Below are 15672 nucleotides of genomic sequence, written 5' to 3' on the forward strand. Positions count from 1 at the left end.
TCTTTGGCAGAGGGCACCAGGCGAGACTCAGGGTCAACCCCTGGGATTCTGGAGTCGAGGATATAAAGGATCTGAAGCCCGTTATACTCAAACTGAAAAAGAGATACTGGCAGCATACGAAGGGGTTCGAGCTGCTTCAGAAGTGATTGGTACAGAAGCACAGCTCCTCTTGGCACCTCGACTGCCAGTACTGGGCTGGATGTTCAAAGGAGGGGTCCCCTCGACACATCATGCAACTGATGCTACGTGGAGTAAGTGGGTCGCACTCATCACACAGCGGGCTCGAATAGGAAGCCCCAGCCGCCCAGGAATATTAGAAGTAATCACAAATTGGCCAGAAAACAAAGATTTTAAAATGTCACCAGAGGAAGAGGTGACCCGTGCTGAGGAGGCACCACCATATAATGAACTACCAGATAATGAGAAGAGATATGCTCTGTTTACTGATGGGTCTTGCTGCATTGTAGGGAAACATCGGAAGTGGAAGGCTGCTGTGTGGAGCCCCACACAACGGGTTGCAGAAGCTGCTGAAGGAGAGGGTGAATCCAGTCAATTTGCAGAAGTGAAAGCCATCCAGCTGGCCCTAGATATTGCTGAGCGAGAAAAATGGCCAGTCCTTTACCTCTACACTGACTCATGGATGGTGGCAAATGCTCTGTGGGGGTGGCTGCAGCAGTGGAAACAGAGTGGCTGGCAGCGTAGAGGCAAACCCATCTGGGCTGCCAACTTATGGCAAGATATGGCTGCTAAGGTAGAGAACTTGTCTGTGAGAGTACGTCATGTAGATGCTCATGTACCCAAAAATCGAGCAACCGAAGAACATCGAAACAACCATCAAGTAGACCAAGCCGCCAAAATTCAGGTAGCTCAAGTGGATCTGGACTGGCAACATAAGGGCGAAAAGTTTATGGCTCGCTGGGCTCATGACGCCTCAGGCCATCAAGGAAGAGATGCAACATATAGATGGGCACGTGACCGAGGGGTGGACTTAACTATGGACGTTATATCACAGGTTATCCATGAATGTGAGACCTGTGCTGCCATCAAGCAAGCTAAGAGGTTGAAACCTCTTTGGTATGGAGGGCGATGGTTAAAGTACAGATATGGGGAGGCCTGGCAGATTGATTACATCACACTTCCACAAACTCGACATGGCAAACGTTACGTGCTTACAATGGTAGAAGCAACTACTGGATGGCTGGAAACATATGCTGTGCCCCATGCCACTGCCCAGAACACTATTCTGGGACTTGAAAGACAAGTCCTGTGGCGACATGGTACCCCGGAAAGAATTGAGTCAGATAATGGTACTCACTTTCGAAATAATCTCATAAACACCTGGGCAAGAGAACATGGCATTGAGTGCATATATCACATTCCCTATCATGCACCAGCCTCTGGGAAAATCGAACGGTATAATGGGTTACTAAAGACCATGCTGAGAGCAATGGGAGGTGGGACTTTTAAACACTGGGACACACATTTAGCAAAGGCCACCTGGTTAGTCAATACTAGAGGATCTACCAACCAGGCTGGCCCTGCCCAGTCCAACCTTCTGCGTACTGTAGATGGAGATAAAGTCCCAGTAGTACACCTTAACAACATGCTAGGACAGGCTGTCTGGGTTATTCCCACTTCAGGTAAAGGTAAGCCCATACATGGAATTACCTTTGCACAAGGACCTAGATGCACTTGGTGGGTAATGCAGGAAAATGGGGAAGTAAAATGTGTGCCTCAAGGGGACTTGATGTTAGGTGAAAATAGCCAATAAATTGAACTGTATTAGGCCAATCACCAAACAGCCCTATCAATGCATCACTATGATTAACACATATTATATAATGGCATTGTATTCATGAAGGAACACATGAACTCAAAGTAAGGATTGGCTTCAGCAACCGATGCCCAACGACTCCCATAGACCATGAATACAGACGGTGTTGGATGCATCAGCCACACATTCCAACTGTAACAGGGACTGCATGCCTTCCTTCTGCAAGGTCACCTGGTCACCTATTCCCTACTGACCAAGAATCACCCTTCCCGCCTTAAAAGACTATTATGACATATGGAATGCAAAGTTATGAACCATATGAACTTATGATACATTCTGCAGTGATGGCCCAGTGACTGAGGGAATGATGTCTGTGTGCACATGCCTAAAACCCAGGAGAAAGGACAACGATCAATTAGACTGTACTGGGTAATATGGAACTTGAGCATAATGTAAATGATATGGAATAAGGGGTGGATACTGTCTTAGTTTGGGCTGAAATAGAGTTAATATTCCTTTTCAGGGACTAGATGAGTGCTGTGTTTTGGATTTAGCTTTGGGTTTGGTATGGGAAGAATGCTGGTAGCACACTGGTGTTTTCAGCTGCTGCCGAGACTTCAAGGACTCTCCGACTCCTCATGTTCTGCCTGTGCGCAAGGGCACAGGGAGCAGGGAGGGAGCACGGCCACAGCACCAGACCCAAATTGGCCAATGTAATATTCCATATCATGGAACGTCATGCTCACTATATAAAGGAGGGGTGGTTGGAAAGGAGCTCTCTCGCTTCCGGGATTGCGATTGTGGGATCTTGGTATCTCGGGGTTGCTAGCCGGGAATGGGCTGGATATTGGTTAGCGGGTGGTGAGCAATTACGCTGTACATCGCCTGTTTATATATCTCTTTTTGTTTTCCCCCATCATCGTTATTGTTCTCATTTTATTGCCATTATTAAACTGTTCTTATCTCAGCCTGCAAGTCTCCCTTCACCCCTCTAATCCCTCCCCCATTCCCAGGTGGGGAGGGGGAAGGGAGGGTGATTAGCTGTGGTGGTTGGTTGCTGATCAGGCCCAAACCACAACAAGCTGTCAGGGCCCAACACACTGGTTCTCAATTGTATGGATATTTTATTTTTTTAATCAATATTTCAGCAGCTGTGTGTTTTCTTAATGTCAACTTTTTTATTTACTAGTTTATTTCATCTCTCCTGCAATAGATATGGATAGAGAATGCACAGCCTTCTATTCTATTCTATTCTATTCTATTCTATTCTATTCTATTCTATTCTATTCTATTCTATTCTATTCTATTCTATTCTATTCTATTCTATTCTATTCTATTCTATTCTATTCTATTCTATTCTATTCTATTCTATTCTATTCTATTCTATTCTATTCTATTCTATTCTATTCTATTCTATTCTACTCTACTCTACTCTACTCTACTCTACTCTACTCTACTCTACTCTAATCTTGCTTTTAAAATTCTTATTCGGGTACTTTGGATTTAATCCCAAGGATCCACTTCCTCCTCAGGTGTGTTTCTGGTTGGAAAGACAGAAGCAGCGAACAAATGCTCTTGCTGCTTACTAGCTCTTTCCTCTAAGAATTTGTATCAACAAGTCTCTAATGTTTTTGTCTATAACTATTTGTTCATGGGAAATAAAACGCACATTTGTAACACCCATTTCATGCATTTTTCTTCAAAAATATTGAGGCTTTGTCTCACCTGTGTTGCTAAAATGCAAATGCAAAGAGAGGTTAAAGAGAGAATACTGTACGAGCCACAGCCATTGCATCTCATGTATGTGTGTGGTGATCTGAGGGCAGAACCAGTTTTGAAATCTGCATATGGGGGTAGAAACCTGTCAAAAGGCAAGCAGCAGAAGAGGACAGGTTAAGACCATCAGGTTGCATGCTCTATGAACCACATCTGTTTTTTTCTGGAAGAGGTCCCATAACTTTCAGAGCATCATTACACATTACATGTCCTTCTGTGAGTACCTGCAAATATATATATATAAAAAAAAAAAAAAAGCAACAGAATAATAACACAGAAGTATTGAGTTTTGATTTTTTTTAAATAAATGAGATGCACCCAATGCCAGCCTTTCACAAAAGCACTTCACTACACTTTTTTGCTTACTCTCCATGGTCCACGAATAAGGAAGAGCTGGTTCATAGGTGTAGCAGTAAACAGGCATCTTCTTCCCAAGGTGCAGACAAACATAACTGTTGTCTGTATAACTACATATCAAAAAATTACATTCTCTCTTTCCGGATAAATTTAATACCAAGAAGTAAGTATGCATTCGTTGACACTGTGACTGAAAGGACTTTGTCCCAAGGCATCTGCAAACTATGACAAGACAACGAGAGGCTGGAAATGTCTGCCCAGTCAAAAGACCATGTTGGAAATTCACTGATGATGGCAGTTTGTGTAACTACCTGAGTAAGTCTTCCTCCTGTCCCTATCCATTTCACAAAACAACAGAAGAAAATAGAGAAGATGGAAGATTCTACAGGGAAAAAAGGGGAGGTTTTCTGCTCTCTATATTGTGAATGTTTTAAGCATAGAGGAGAAAGTAAGAATGTGGGAAAAGGAAAAGAGAGAGTAACCCTCTAAGTCAGTTCCTCAACACTGGTCAAGCCCTATGTTTTTGACGTTAAGGTGCTTGACGACCTGTGCTTCACCCTCTTGTACCCCATCCACACACTCAACATATACGCAAACTGAATGTAGGTGTTTATTACCAGTATTGTGGTTTTATTCACATAATAAATTTAAATGTAATTTTCCCTTATCATTTAGTAAAAAGACTATTTTGAAGTGATTTTTATATGCTTTGCATGTGTAAATAGCTGTTAAAAAATCCACAGCTTCTAACTGATTTCTGTACTGTACCCTTCCTCCATTAATATTTGGTTAAGATTGAGAACATTTAAGTAAATGTGTGCAATACCCTTCTCCTACTCTCCAGAGAGAATCGGAATGAGCAAATTAAGAAGACCCTTCTTTCTGCCCCTTTTAAGGTTTGGGGGATGTGCAGGGTTTGGATGGTTATCTATCAGCTTCCCAGAAAAGACAAGAATGAAAAAGAAATCAGCACAAGCTGAACATTTATCTGTATTATCAATTCTTCACAAGGACTTATTTTTGAGTAGGGACACAATACTATTTGTCTTGGGTGAAAACTGCAGCATGAAAATGGGTGGGAGCTTATACAAGCCCTTCTCCTGCCTCTGCTCAGCCTGGCCACTTTCAGCACATCACAACTCTGCTGACAAACTATCCCATACTAGAATTTAAATCACAGGCACAGGGTACAGCTCATTCTGCCGGGCTACGGGACTTAGGAAGCACTGTCTTGATCTAGACCTTACAAAAACACTGTGGATGTAAAATGAGTTCCAGTCGCAGATTTACCGGGCAGGGACTGAGGTCACCACCTTTGCCTGAGGCAAGTAAGAGAATAAGGCTCTTACTGCAAGCTGCCACATCCCAAGATGTAGCTGCACCACCTATGCTCTGCAAGAAGGCTGCCAGCACATGGCTTCCACAAAGGATCTGTCACCCCTGCCAGTGGTGTCAACAAACACCTTCCCAATGGCTGTTGAAGAGGAAAAGGTGATGGATTTCATAATTAATATTATGTGCGACAAGAGATGTAATTGAATAGGTTTTAGATGACTGCACATCAATGTGTCATAAACCTAAATTCTGCTTTTAAAAAGACTGTTGTGAAGTAAACAAAATAAACCTGTCCTTTTAAGAGTACAGTGAAGGGAAAGAAAACAAGTTTATTCTCCCATCACTGCTAAACAGACCGATCATAGTTTTCTATACTTCACAGAAGGACACATATATAAAGCCTACCTGGAGATAAAAAAAAATGTAGTCAAGATACTGCTCAACTTTCATATCATACCATAAGTTCTTTAGGTAGCAGGTAAGTATTACATTTACAGACAGGGAAACTGAGGCAAACGCCTATATTCAGCCCCACCAGCAACATAACAGTGCTCTTACCCAGCATGTACCACTGCCTTAGTTATTACTCCACTCTTCCCTGATTCCTTACCAGAATGCCAGTGTAACAGTCATGCCCTGGAAAACATGGTTATTACTGAAACACTCCCCACAAAATCTTAATGATCTCAGGACCATGTTGCACTATAGATTCTATGTTTGGAAATAGCTACATGCAATAAAATCAGGGAAACATTTTTATCTCTTGTCTGTCTGGTATCTTGGGGGCCTGTTGGAGGGTGGGCACGAGGTCATGCAAGATTTTTTCTTTACAGAATCACCAAAAACAAAGTTGTGGGAAGAAGAGAGAGGCCTGATTTAATTTTCCATCAGATCAGGAGGAACATGGCTTCATCTGGTGGCTCCACTCTCCAGCAGCAGCACTTGCTAAGGTAGCACAGACAGACAGCAAAGGCAGTGGTGGGAGGGAGTGATTCCCACCACTATCAGATGATGGACAAAGACTAAAGGAAATAAGGTAGGGGAGTTTACACATAAATCTTTAAAATCAGGAAGGCCCATTTTCTACTGGGCAGATGGCAGCCCAGGTCTCTGCAGGAAATTTTGGCAGCTCCTCTCACCCTTTTGTTCTTTCTTCAAACAGCCTTCCATTACTGTATAGAGTACCAGGAACAGACAGCTAAATGCCTGGCTGAATGTAACACATCACAGCAGAGACTGATGAGGATTCATTTAAAACTTGGCTCTCAGAATCCCCCTGCCTCCTCTTACTGTGGGGTAGATAGTCTGATGCTCTTCTGCCTCATGCTTGGGAGAGCGTGTTCTTATCCACCCTCATTATACCTTGCAGACATCTCATTTGTCTCCTAATCTTCATTAGAGACACATCAGTCTTCGATATCCATTAAATAGATTTTGGCATTTCCAAAGTGAAGTTCTCACATTTGTCTTAATAGTCCAGCCATATTCTGCTTAAAATGGAGGGAATCCCTCCTTGGCACATCCCATACCAAGAACAGGAATGGAAATCTGGACTGTGTTAACTTTTCTTTAAGGTAGGAAAATAATGAGCTAAGATGTACAGACAGTGGAACAGCAACTTCAGCTATCCTGTGTATTTCACATAGAGTACATCAATGTACTTTGTCACAACATCTGTCACCAACCAATCCACCACCAGTCAATCACTGCCACTTTGGTGGAAGCCATGCTAATTTTTTATACCACAGGCTGCACACTGGAAGTCTCATGTAATACTGAGATTAACACACCCCTTACACACCAGTGCCCAGGATTGCACTGCAGCTCATAAGAAAAAAAAAAAGAAAAAAAATATATATCATAGAAGTATGCATCCTTAGAAAAGTCTTTTTCCTCCTTGGAATGAGATTTCCTTCTTTGACACCTTACCCATGTTCATTGACAGTGGTCCTAAAGAAGATTTGTTCTGTTTTTGTCTCAGCTCTTGCACATTCATTCAGTGTGCAGGGTCTGTGGCCATACAGGAAGCCAATCTCATGCTGCAGGTTTGGTCAGGAAATCTCAGAGGGGTTAAGGATATGCCTTCAAGACTAGACTCAGCTTCCCATCTTTGCTCCCCTGGTTGCCCATCATTTGTCCTAGGAGGTAGTCCCAGCCCCACATCTTGTTCAAATGAGAGGTTTTACTGAAAAGTGTTTGTGTCTAGATACAGGGCAAACAAAAATTAGTTCCAGAGATGCATAGATCTCAGCCTAGTTGTATGGAGTTACAAACTAATAGCTCAGCTAATCTCTGCAATCTGACCAAGATACTTTAATGATCTCACATCTCCGCTTATGTTTCTAATTGTGTTTGCCTCACAGATCTGTTGAAACATGCTCCAAAATGCAGGGTTATTAACAATTTCTTCTTACAAGTAATTTTTATGGCTTTCTTTTTGGGTGCTGCTTACCACTCAAACCAGCATCAGTTTCAAGTTGAAAAAAATTATAGAAAACTAATAGAAAAAGCATAGCTGAAATTGCTCAGGGACTTTTAACACACTAGTGCATCTTATTTAAAGAAGTACTCATAGATTTAATATCACAGAGTGTACGATGAAGGATCATCTGAACTTCTTTCAACAGACATTGCATTTTCATTTGATTTACATGTTGTCATGTGAAAAGCAGTGTTCATAATCCATATGATCAGGTGGGGATCCTTTGAATGTTATGAACTTAAATGTACTTAAGCTAAGGCAACTATGATAAGGCTCTCACAGCATGTTAGGCTATTGTTTGGTTGTGATTGTAATGGATGGAAAGTCTCGTGTTGATTTAGCTACTGAAGAAAAAAAATGTCTATTAGACCCTCCTACGCATAGAGCATAAGTGGCATGAGTTTTTTGATGACATTATTAAGAGACCGACTGAAATGCAGTATAAACTGTGCTGTCAGGAATGTCAGACAGCCTCCATCTAATATGTTCTAATTTAGATTTTCAAGAGAGAAGGCAGAATGACAGGAAAATGGATTTTATTTTCTGTACCAAGTCAATTAGCTTGAGGCAATGAGAGTAAATCATGATAGATCCACCTTGCATCATCCAAAAGGATTTTTCCATTATATTTCACAAAGATCATCTTGAAAAGAGCTATCAGGTTGGTAGCTGAAATGCCAGTTGTAGGTCCCAGATATGATAAACAGCATTTGTCAGAGAACAGGAAATTGGTGTTTAACCCTCTATCTGGGTTCATCTATGAGGGGTCAATTATCCGCCAATCTTGTTATTTCAGGATAGTGAGAAACTGAAAAGAGTCTGTGTGGAGAAGCTTTTTGAAATTATACTGGGGAAGAAGAGAGAGACAGAAGTCGCCTGTCATGGCACTGTAAGATGGCAAAAGGTACTTGGACTACGAAAATTGTTGCTTCTTCCTAAACTATGAAGATCTTTCAGTTACCATGGGGAAAAGGGAAATAAACACTGCATGACATCCTTCCCCTTGTTCTTTTTTCATGCAAGACATTGGTATAACTTACATGCTTGGCATTCAATTCAAAACGCTATTTTGAAGTGGATAGAGTATTTTGATAAAACTTCTTGAACCGAAATGAGCTGCTTTGCTGATGCCAGAACATTTCATAGAGATGTATTATTTTTGGTAACACAGTTGGCATTGAAAGTGATTTTTCGGTCCCTGGATTCATTTGTTTCTAATAACAGAGAAAGACGGGGGCTGCGAGAAAGGAAGGAGGGAATAAAACCCCAAACTTATCAATGCAAAAAAAGCTGTTTTGACACAGTTCTGTTCTGCATGGTGAAGCCTTCAAAGACTTGGGGAGAGAGAAGAAAAAAAAACTCTTTAGGACTTTCCATTCAATAAAACCTGGTCTAATAATGTTTATTGGGCAGATGTGTTTCTGTGATGGATTTTGCAAGAGGTCACATTCAAAAAAATTTTCTCAATTATTTATGATGGCAAAGGTGGTATCTTCGTTAAGCCCCAGATCTTTGGCTTTCCAGCTGTCTTTTACCAAGAGCAGGAGTCATACACTTTTAAACTTCTGTTTTGCGGGGCAGGAATAATAGCGATATGTCAGATACAAGGAATTTATATCCAACTACTCGTTCAATAAATTCTATATTTTTCAGATGTAATCATGAATGAACATTGGATATAAATGTTGACCTTCATGCTACTGTTATTTATAAAGCTGGCTTTTCACCATATCAGGTGTTGAGAGAATGAAATCACTCTGTCATGCCTGAACCTAACATCATTCAGGTAATTGCAGTAGAGATTTTATCTGAATGATTCTTGTTGAGGTTAGGTTTGTTTTGCTTGTTTTTCCACTGAATTCTGACCTTGGTGTTTCTATCAACATCATAAATTAATACCTGAGGTCAACTTGTTTGTGTTTATAAACTTTTCTGAAAAAAAGTTAGGGATAGAGAACTGGGTTTTTTTTAAGATCTGAATTTTAATAGAACAGCCCTGCATAGCATGAACCTCTGCATATCACAGAAAACCTCTTTAAATACAATTCTCCACAATGTCTTTTTCTCAGCCAAATATTTACAATGCTAAAATCACCAAGTATAATGCAGGCTATCAATTACATTTAAACAATGTAGTGACAGTACCAGTCATCATCTAAGGCCATACTATTTATGGAAGATCAATCAGAGAAAAAAATCCTTCTCCAGTTTAGGCAAAAGAGAATCGGTTAGTTTTGTCCATACATCTTCACTTTGAGTGTCTTCTAGACCTCCCATCACATTTCCATCACCATGAGACATAATTAATATTTGTTGCATGATTTTTCAGTTTAAAGAGTCTGAAATAATGTGTGGACAGTGTTATAGCTTCAGGGACAGAAAACTGCAGGCATATTTTGCATATGCTGGGGGTGGTGCAAATCTTGCTAAGATACTTGGAAGAATAGCACAAACTGATGGGAGCCAAACTTTGTGCAACCTTGTCTCTGCTGACAAAGGCCCTGACATTTGAAATTCACTGAAATATGCCCAGGCATTACCAGGGAGAGTGATAACTGGCACAAGAGCATGTTAACAATTAAATGTTACAACTGTAAGTTTCTCTTTCTGTTTGAAGTGATAACTACATTCACCCAAAAAGCCATTCCTTTTGATACTCCAGCCATCTGTCACCACTCTCCATATCACTGCTACACTTAAGGTTTTTTGCATGAAGGTGGGAATCAATGGTTCCCAAATTATAGAACTGTTTTGTTTGTTTGTTTGTTTGTTTTTTCTCTCTCCCTGCTTTCCAGAGATTCATATCAACTCCTTCATAGTTTTCTATCAGAAACAGTATTAACAGATGATTACTTCTTCCTCATTTGTGCTATATTGCATTCTGTGATAGTTCTGTACTTTAATAATAGTTCTGCACTTTAACAATGATAATCACATCTCAGTGTCTAGCTTGGCAAGCTTTATTATCTTGACATAATTTTCTACCATCCTTCACTAAAAAATGTATCTTCTTGATGAGACAAAGGGCTCAACAGATATTAGCACTGCAGTAGATGGCTTTTCTCATGCTGTTGTCAGAAATTGGATTTTCCTTCACCAGTGCAAATAAATCCACAGATATTCAACTGATATTTAATTAATAAGGCCTTCCCCATCACAACATTCTGGCTTAATGTCTACTAAAAGATGAATAAGCAACCCCAAGTCCATTTGTTTCCTGCCTCTTCCTGTTCCTCCCTACAAGACTGCACTAAATAAGATGAAAAAGAGGCATTCTGAAATCTGCTTCTCTCTGTAAAACAGAAGTGGGTCCTATAGTCTGCAAGGAACTTGGCTGTGCTTCATTATCACCTTTACAAATTTAAATGAGTCCCCTAAAATGGGGGGATTTAATGTGCTTTATGCCACAGTATAAGGATTGCAAAAGCTAACAAAAATTGACTGGTGCTAGGCTGAAGAGAAGTTTTCCGTGTCAAGAAGCCACTTTAAGGGCATTCTTTAGATGTTGTAAGGAAGCCAGTACATTACTGTGTGGTTTTGGGGCTGTTTTGTTTTCTATCTGATGTTTGTTTTATTTGGTTTTCTTTGGTTTGTTGAGTAGGTTTGTTCTGATATTTTTTTTTTTTTTCCAATAAGCTATATGGGACTGAATATTGCAAACTTGAGTTAATTCCAAATTCAACTACTCCCCATCTTATCTTGTTACTCTATCAAGCCCATACTATAATACACGACTGTTGAACTGCTCAGACCTGATGTAATCTTCCCTATGCTGTAGTGTTTAAAAAGGAAATTCTGTTTCATTAAAAAGATTGTTTTAGTTACTACAGCACAAAGCATGTTCTTTCAAAAAGTCTGCATCCAAAATCTGTAGTGTTCAAGAAAGGTGTAAATGGGTGCCTGAAGCATGAGCTTTCATTAAACCTTATAACCCTGGAACAAAGGCACTCAGAAGGAAAGTATTGATAAGAATACAAAAGACTTTTCAGTTACAAATACTGTACAGGGGGGGGGGGGGGGGGGGGTGGCAGAAAGAGTTATTCAGTGAATTTTCTAGCAAAGTCTAATTTATTTGGAGACAGAAATTATATTAGAAAATAATGTAATACAGTAAAAAGGACATGCTGATCGGTGCATAGACATCATGTGATCTAACATAGCAGAAAATTGGAGGCTGGTTTATAATATCCTGGATTATTACTCCGTTAGTGCAATGAGAAGATTACATAGGAAATAATGGATTTCCACTTGTGGCTGGGTGTGGATGGTGGGGGTGTTTGGTAGCAGGGGAGGAGGCTACAGCAGTGGCCCTCTGTGAGAAGCCTCTCGAAGCTCCCCTGGTTCCAAGCTGAACCCGCCTCTGCATCAAGGCCAAGCCAATTAGTTGCAGTGGCTGCACCTCTGCAACAACATATTTAAGGGGAACCTAGGAGGAGGGGTAGGAATTGTCAGGAGGAGTTGTGAGGAGGATACCTATGCAAACACTGAGGTCAGTGGAAGAAAGGGGGAGAAGGGTGGGGAGATAGACTGGAGCAGAGACAGTCCCCATGGTGTGAGACACCCGGCGTACAGCCCATGGTGAGAGGGGCCCCCTGCCACCCACGAAGATTTGTGGTGGAGCAGATGCTGACCTGAAACCTATGGAGGACCCCACAACAGAACAGGCTGTGGTGCTTAAAGGAGGCTGGAACTCTGTGGGAAGAAGCCCCTGTTATTGTAGTTCAGTGCTGGGAGAACTGCAACACGTGGGGGTGACCCACACCAGAACAACACAGGAATGGCTACAGCCCCTGGGAACGACTCACATCGGACAAAGTTTGTGGAAGACTGTCTCCCATGAGAGGGATCCCACTATGGAGCAGGGAATGAATGCGAGGAGTTCCCTCTTCCATTGCCCCAAGGGGAAAGAAGTGGCAGGAATGACCACATCCCATCCCCTGTCCCCTGCACTGCTTGGGGGGGATGAGTGAGAGAAATCAGGAGCAGAGCTGAACCCAGGAAGAAGGGAAGGGTGGAGGTAGGTGTTCTCAAGATGTGGTAATGCTTCTCACTGTCCTACTCGGTCTATTAAATGTTGTTGTTGTTAGTGTCTGAATTAAAATTATGTTATTTTTCTTTCCCTAAAGAGTCTGTATTCTGCCTGAGACCATAATGGGTGAGTCATCCCTCCCTGTCCTTATCTTGATTCCTGAAAATTTTTCTTTATTTTCTCCTTCCCAGAGCTGGGGGAGGAAGGGGGAAGTAAGCTGCTGTGTGGCACTCAGTTGCCCTCTAAGCTCAAGCCATGACACCACTTTATGCAAAGCACTACGGAAGGAGGAGCCTGATGTAAAATCCACTAGAAACCAGGGATGGACAGAAGGACAACTTCAGACAGCACTCTAGATCTTAGATTCCCCTTTTCTAAGCTGACTGCATTAGGTTGATATGGCTTTGACATCCTTGGATCTTGCTCATCTTAGTTGGGGGATCACTGTAGGCATGTCATGGTGGTGCAGAATCAGACTCTAGAAGTTTCCATATGTAGTCATCCCATATTCAAAATCTCTGTGATCACATATGAATCATTGCTTTGCGTGTTCTCTCATTCTCTCATTTACATGCCATGGATGGAACAGCTCCAATGCCATTAGTGGCTTTAATTGCGAGGAGAATCAGACACTGAGTTTAGTGGTTTTTGCTTTAGTGTTAAGGGAACAAAAATTTTCAACTTGAACCAATCTCTTCTAATTTTTCTCAGAAATTATTTGTTAGAAAATCCTGGAAATGGTATTTATCAGTCCTCAACACTGAGTCTTAAATCTGCATGTGTCAATAACCAGGCAGTGGTGGCAGCAAGTTAGATTATGTTGGTATCTTGTATGGCTGACCCAAGACTGACAGAAAATGAAATGGGGTAACAATTTGCAAGGACATAGTTACCCATAGCAGTACTTCTAATCACTCATTTTAACATACCTGAAGTCCCCTTCAAATGCTGTTTTTATGTGTGATGATAAAAGTAGTCCACCTAAGCAAAGCTACACAGGAACATCAGAGTCTGGAAATTCAGGACAAGATAATATGAAGAAGAAGATTTAATCTCAAAGGTATCCACAATATTATACTTGGCAGAAGCAGAACAACAGTTATCAGAGAGAGTTAAGAGAAATTGATAATCTGAGAAACATGTTTTTTGAATTATTTATCACTGACGAGACATTTTTTGCAAGTTCAGCTTGGCAGAAGGGACATAATGAGTAATTTGGAGAATCCCAAGATATTTTATAAATATTGGTTCAAGCATTGGAACTATTATTCTTGTACATATAACAATTTACCAGAGTAGGACAGTGAGAAAATAAAACCACATCTTAAATAAACCTTCCCCCCCCACCCCTCCCTTCTTTCTGGGCTCAGATTGCTCCCAGTTTCTCTACCTCCTACTGCCCAGTAGTGCAGGGGGACAGGGGATGACGGTTGTGGTCAGCTCATCACACTTTGTTTCTGCAGCTCCTTCTTCCTCACGGGGAGGACTTCTCACACTTTTCCCCTGCTCCAGCACGGAGTCCTTCCCACAGGAGACAGTCCTCCATGAACCTTCTCCCATGTGAGTCCTTTCCATGGGCTGCAGCTCTTCTCAGACTCCTCCAGTGTGCATCCCTCACGAAGGCTGCAATCCTCCCAGCAACAAACTTCCCCAGCTCAGGCTTCTTTGAGTCCTGTCCTTGTTTGGGTGCATCTGCCTGCTCTAATGTGGGGTCCTCCATGGGCTGCAGGTGGGCATCTACTCCACCATGAACATCCATGGGCTGCAGGGGGACAGCCTGCCCTCTCACAAGCAGACAAATTCCAGTCTACATCCGAATCCTTAATTTTCATTAGACAAGACATATGGCAGAACTATTAAAACATATTGCAAGGCAGATCTGGCTGTTCATTTCCTGAAATCTCTCATCAAAAGTAGCAATAAAGGGGTTGAACCAATACTTTACACTGTGTGTGGCCTGAAAGAGAAAATTGAAGGAAAAATTAAAGAAAGCAACCTTTTTTTTTTTTTTTTTTTTTTTAATTATAAGTATTTTATTTTAAGACTGGTCAGTCTACAGTTTATAGGCAACACACAGTTCAGGAACTATGTAATTGAATCTTTATTTATAGACTGTTTTATGTCCTGAAATGGCTTGAAATGAGTTTGTCACAATCTGGTACAGCAACCAAAACAAGTACAATGTTATTAATATCTCACAGCCTATCAAGCTTTTCATCTCCCAGAAGCCTGAATAATCTTATTCATGCTGAATATTATCCAGCACATTAACACACTGATATTTCCCCACAAATTGTAGCTACTCTCTTGCAGCCATAAACCTGTTGGATTGTGAAATGCATTCTAATGGTATTCCATCCTCTGAGGAAGAATACATTTTTAAAAAGAATAAAGAAAAATATTTCTAACTATTAATAAAGTCTGGGGTTTGCTTTTTCTTTCTTTGTGTGTGCATGTGTGTTAATGATGTTGTAAAGAATGGTTGTGAAAAATTCTGTGGTTTATCATGTGCTTTGACCATACTGTATATCTTGTACCACTTTAAGACTGTTTATCATGATGTACATACTCTAAAGGCATTTGCCTATCATCTGATAAAAATTTGATTGATGGATGTAATAGATCTGTGCTCAAACTTTGACTCATCTTCCCAGGCAAAATGCAATATGTATTTTCTGAAATTCCTTGGAATTTAAGAGGTTATCATGAATAGTACCTACTTCCTGAAAGAGCAATTATTAAAGGCAGAGTTTTGCAGCGTGGGTCAGGAGGGAGGTGCACAGGAGAAGATAACCCTGAAGAACAGAATGATCATCAAGCCAGAAGAAATGTATAAACACAGTTTATTATCTGATGATGAGGAAAAGCAGTTAGAGAACAGAAACCCTGAGTTATAAACCAAATAGCCATAATCATCTG

This window comes from Tyto alba, unplaced genomic scaffold (genome assembly GCF_018691265.1).
Source record: "Tyto alba isolate M040663 unplaced genomic scaffold, T.alba_DEE_v4.0 Super-Scaffold_2, whole genome shotgun sequence".
Taxonomy (NCBI): Eukaryota; Metazoa; Chordata; class Aves; order Strigiformes; family Tytonidae; genus Tyto; species Tyto alba.